Below are 5,901 nucleotides of genomic sequence, written 5' to 3'. Positions count from 1 at the left end.
AATACCACTCTCACTTGGCTTTTCTTCTGCGGTCTTTCAAACTCCTCTATGACTCCCTCTCTTGCTCTGACAGATTCTTAAAATTTTCTCTGCACTGGGATTCTATCTTCACCTCTCTACTCACTCTATTTTCTTTAGTGATTTAGTGACAACTTTGAAATACCCTCTGCATAATTATGAACCTTGCTTACTGTTTCCAGACCTCTCTGCTGCCCTCCAGACCTGTATATTCGATACATCTCTTAGACATTTCACTTGACTCAATCACAGAATGTGACACCTGCTATTCACCACTAATATTCAGTCTCCTTCTCTTTAGCCAGTAACACAGAAGAAATTAGAGAAATCAGGCACTCCTTCATTATCCTCTCTTGCAACTAGAGTTTTCCAAGTGACAAGTTCTGGTCAATGAGATACAAATAGTAGTTTTATGCAAAGACTTCTGGGAAAGCAAAATCCGTGGTTTGTTCCCTGCCCCACTCCCCCCCACTTTTTTTCCCCTAATGCCTGGTGATATTTTAGAGCCTTTTCATATATTTCTCAGCCTTTTACATGTCCTCTTTTATGATTTGTCTGTTCAACTCTTTCCCCTAGTTTTCTATTATGGTACAGCTTTTAATTGATTGTCAGGAATCTGTCTGTATTTGGAAACAAGTCTCTGTTGGATATAGATCTTGAGAATATTCTATTATAGTCTCTGGGTTGCTTTTTCACTTTCTTACCAGTGTCCTTCAATGAACAAAAGTTCCTAATCCTAGTGTACTCCAATTTGTCATTTTTCTTTCCTTTATGGGTAATATTTTTCAAATCTTGTCCAGAAAGTCTCTACTGACTCCAGAATCATGAAGATATTTTCTATTTCCCCCTAAAATTATGGTGGCTTTAATTTTGTTAATAGTACTGAAATCAATCTGGAATTGAGCACATATACCAAAATTGGAATGAAGCAGAAAGGATTAGCATGGCCCCTGTGTAAGGATGACACTCATATCCATGAAGCATTCCGTATTTTCGGGCTTCCCTGATGGCTCAGTGGTAAAGAATCTACCTGCAATGCAGGAGACCTGGGTTCAATCCCTGGGTTGGGAAGATCCCCTGGAGGAGGGCATGGCAACCCACTCCAGTATTCTTGCCTGGAGAATCCCCATGGACAGAGAGGAGCCTGGCGGGCTACAATCCATGGTGTCACAAAGAGTCGAACAGGACTGAGCTTTCAAGCACACACACCATGTACCAGCACCAGACTGTTTTAATCATCACAGCTTTATAATAGGACTTGGTGTCTTAGACGAACATCTTCCCCCTTAGTTCTCCCTAAAGATGGTCTTGGCTATTTTTTGACCCTTTGATGTCCATATCCATTTTAGAATCATTTTGTTAGATTCTTCAGAAGTAAAGAAGTAATCTGCTCTGATTTTGACCGTGATTCCATTGAGTCCACAGAAAAAACCTGGGAAAACTGCCATCTCTTAACATGGCATTTTCCAACCCATAAATTTATTATAGCCCTCCATTTATTTGGGTCTTGATTTTATTTTGAGAATGGTTTGTAATTTATGTTGTACATAGTTGCACATATTTTGGCATATTTTATTAACTTTACTCCTGGGTATTTTATGCTATTGGAAGTAGTATATTTTAACATTTCATTTTCTATGTGTTTGCTTCTGCTATAACTGATTTTTATATATGCTGTAAGTTCCTAAGTAATTATGTTTGTTTGAAGATGCTTGTGAGTTTTTCTCATTTATACTCCACTTTTATTTCTTCAGTTACAACCCATATTTTTATTTATTCTAATATATATGCCTACTATTTCTTTTTCTTTACTTTTTACACTGGTTAAACTTCTTTTATAATGTTGAAAATAAGTGGCTAGAGAAGGTATCCTGTCTCATTCCCAGTCTCTGGGGGAAAGGTTTCAATATTTTGCAATCAACTATATGGATTGCTATAGAATTTTTTGTAGATATACTTTATAAAATTATGATATTTCCTACTGTTCCTGATCTACTAATATATTTTATAATCACATGATTTCTCTCTCCTTTTCTGTTAATGTATTGAATCACATTGACTTTTAGATATAAATTACTTTTTCACCCCAATAATAAATCCTCTGTTTTAATCTATTATCATTTTTCTTCATTGCTAGATTAGCAGTTGTATTCATTTGCTATGACTGCCATAACAAAGTACCAGAAACTAGGTGACATAATAGAAATCTATTATCTCCCAGTTTTGGAGACTGAAAGTGTGAAATCAAGGTGTATGCAGGGGTGATTCTTTCCTAGGACTTTGAAGGAAGGACATGTTCCAAGCCTGTCTCTTTGGCTTGCAGACAGCCATCCATGTGTTCACAGAGCACTCTCCCTGTATACTTGTCTCCAAATTTCCTCTTTATATAAGAATATCAGTCAGATTAGGGCCCACTCTATTGTCTTCCTTTTAACCTCTGTAAAAACCGCATTTTCAAATAAGGTTACATTCTGAGGTACCAGGGGTTAAGAGGTCAACATGGGAATGTGGGCTACCAGGGGAGGTAGGAAGGTGGAATAGACAGCAATTAACCCATAACAGATATATAAACATATTTTGTTTAGAATTTGTCTGTCAGTTTTCATGAGAGATTTTACTGTAATATTCCCTTGTCTTTATCTTAATATTAAGGTTACACTGATTTATATTTGCAAATTTAAATTTCTCTGATTACCACAATGATTTGGGATTTTTATATGTTTGTATTTTGTGGATTACTTCTTCATGTCTCATATCTTTTGCTTTGAGGATACATATTTTTCTTATTACCTGGTAAGAATTTTTATTGTAAGTCTTTCTGTCTATTGCACTACGCTATATTTTTCCAGGAGACTTTATATGTATTTAGGTTTATAGATATTATTAAAACATAGGATTCAAGTTTATAATTCTCTTCATGGCATCTGTTGTTTACTGTCATGTCCCCTCCTAATGAAATGCCCCCTTGTGTCAAAATTATAACATTTTCAATACTACTTTCCCTACATATTTCATCGCTTAATTTTTGCATCTGTATCTTTAACATGGGCTTTCGTGATGGCTCAGTGGTAAAGAATCCACCTGCCAATGCAGGAGATGTGGGTTCAGTCCCCAGGTTGGGAAGATCCCCTGGAGAAGGAAATGGCAACCCACTCCAGTATTCTTGCATGGAAAATCTCATGGACAGGAACCTGGCGGGCTACAGTTTATGGAGTTGCAAAAGAGTTGGACATGACTTAGCAACTAAATAACAGCAACATTTTTTTAATATATCTGCAATTACTCTAAGGTAACATAACCATCTAAATTGCATGCTATATACTTTACCTGTAGGTCCTATATCATTTAGTGGCTAGTCCAACATTTAAAGCCTGATTTGAAATGCTAACTTCATAGTATGATAAATTTATATTCAAATTATAATTACTTTTATACTTTGAAATCTTCTCAATTTTCTATCTATATGTAAACTAATACCCACTTTAAACACTGTAGTTTTCTAATACATTATAACATGCTTAAGATTAAATATTATGGCAATGTTACATATTTCTCTATACATTTCTTTTAAAATTTTGCCCATGCTATTCTTATGTGTATATTTGTTCAGATAAACTATAGAGAGTAAAGGACAGGGAATCCTGGTATGCTGCAGTCCATGGGGTGGCAAAGAGCTGGACACGACTTAGTGACTCAACAACAAACTAAAGAATCCCTATTGTCAAGATCAGAAAAAAATAACATACCATTGGGATTTTTATAGGAATTGTGTTACATGTATAAACTGATGAGGTATAATTATCATCTTTATAATTCTAAGGCATCCATTGGAAAAATAGTATGTATCTCCATTTAACAATTCTAAGACCCTGCTTAAAGTTTCATAATTTTCTTCATGTAAGTCTTGTACATCTGTCATTAAGTTTGTTCTCTGGCTTTACATTTGTTTGATGAGAATAGAATATTTGGTTTCACTTTACTTCTAATTAGTCATATTTGTTGACTTTCAAATTGTGTTATTTTAGCATTTGTTTCTGAATGCCTTTTTTATATCATCGAGGAGAGCTGCTCAGATTGTATAATGTAACATTCTAATATGCTGATTTCATACACACTGCCATATATGTGGTATGCCGTGGAGCTGTCTGCAGCCTCAGTATTTTAATATACTTAACTGAATTCAGTTTTCTAGCTTAAAGATTGTATACTTCAACATCCTTTATTTTTAATTTTAAATGAGTATTCTTAAGAAAGGAAAATATTCTTTGTAAGTTTAAATGTTTTGCCTTCTTCATTATCATCTCAGTAGCTTGCTCAGGATTGCAAGCTACAGAAATGTTACTGATGCCAACAAAATGGTTATGTAGAGAAGGAAAGAACGTTCACAGCAGAGGGATATGCAATAATATTTCTCATATGGCACACCGGTTTATATCACTGTTTCTACAATCACATTAAACACTTCCTCCTCCTCCTCATTGCAAAGAGCCACTCCTATCAGCCTATGCTTTTTCTGTTAACTGGTCTCAGGCACACTAAGTTTAAAAAGCTCACAGGCCCCTTCCCAACCTTCAACAAATCCACAAATTCAATCAATTCTTCCCTCATGATCCATTTCAAACCTAGCTTTGAATGTTCTCTTTTGCTGCCAGCATCCTAGACAAGGCTCATGTTACAATAATCTGGCTTCTTTTATCATAATACTCTAACACAGGACTTTCCCAGTGGTTCAGTGGCTAAGAATCTGCCTGCCAATGCAGGTGACACTGGTTCGATCCCTGGTCTGGGAAGATCACACATGCCATGGGGCAACTAAGCCTTGTGTGCCACAACTACTGAAGCCCATGCACCTAGAGCCTGTGCTCTGCAACAAGAGAAGCCACCGCAGTGAGAAGCCAATTCTGATGCTTTTTTTCCGGGCTGGGTACTAATGATGTCTTAGAGAGTAGCCCCTTGCTCACTGAGACTAGAGAAAGCCTACATGCAGCAACAAAAACTTGGTTTGACCATTTGTTTTTTCTGAATCCTCAGTAACTGGATTCCCTTCACTGTTCCCTGATCATATTTGATTACTTTCTACCACTGTTCCTGCAGCCAATCTTCTAACTTCACTGACTTTGCCTGCAGCCTAGTTTTCAGAGCTCCCCACTGAACACAACTGCTTGAGCTTCTGCCAGCTCTGAAAGGCCTCGGCCTCTGCCAAGGACCAGGACCAGTCAACTTTGATCTTAGAACTGATTTGGATTCTTCTGTAACATAACCACCCCCAGTTTCACGTCAGTCTTTGACCTTAGGAAAACAGTCTCAATCTTGGTCCCATATTCAAAACACTGACCTTGGCTTTAGCCTATGGATGTCCCCAGATCACTTAAATATTATAACATGAGCAATCAGTGATTGCTTAAAATAAAGAAAGAAACCTCACTTTTGTTTTTCCCAAGGCACCTCAGTGTTTTACTTGTGTTGAAAGAGTAATTAACTTCTTGCACGGCAGAAACAAGTGATGTTCTATGTAAACGTTTCTACATTGCTTCTTACTTTTTGACCAGCCTTACCAATATTTAAAGAACTGGCTTTGAACTTAGAATCCTTAATTTCATAGCAAAATTTCATTAACTTTTAAAAATTGTGCTTTATTTTTAATTGGAGGATAATTACTCTACAATATTGTGATGGTTTCCACCATACACTAACATGAATCAGTCATAGGTATACATATGTCTCTTCCTCCTCCTAAGCCTCCTTCCCATCTCTCTCCCCATCCCACTCCTCTAGGTCATCCCAGAGCACCAGCTTTGGGTTCCTTACATTACACAGCAAATTCTCACCAGCTATCCACTTTATATATGGTAATATATATGTTTCAATACTACTCTCTTAAGT

At 36.6% G+C, this 5,901-nt stretch overlaps 1 non-coding gene across 1 annotated transcript; it reads left to right on the top strand.

Moving 5' to 3' along the window:
- Positions 1–911: 911 nt before the first annotated feature.
- LOC136154913 (U6 spliceosomal RNA) lies at positions 912–1,013 on the top strand. The gene has a single exon (XR_010660614.1). It is a non-coding gene; the product is annotated as a U6 spliceosomal RNA (small nuclear RNA).
- The last annotated feature ends 4,888 nt before the right edge of the window (positions 1,014–5,901 follow it).

This window comes from Muntiacus reevesi, chromosome X, assembly GCF_963930625.1.
Source record: "Muntiacus reevesi chromosome X, mMunRee1.1, whole genome shotgun sequence".
NCBI lineage: Eukaryota > Metazoa > Chordata > Mammalia > Artiodactyla > Cervidae > Muntiacus > Muntiacus reevesi.
The sequence above is the reverse complement of the archived record's forward strand: the minus strand, read 5'-3'. Positions and strand labels throughout refer to the sequence as shown.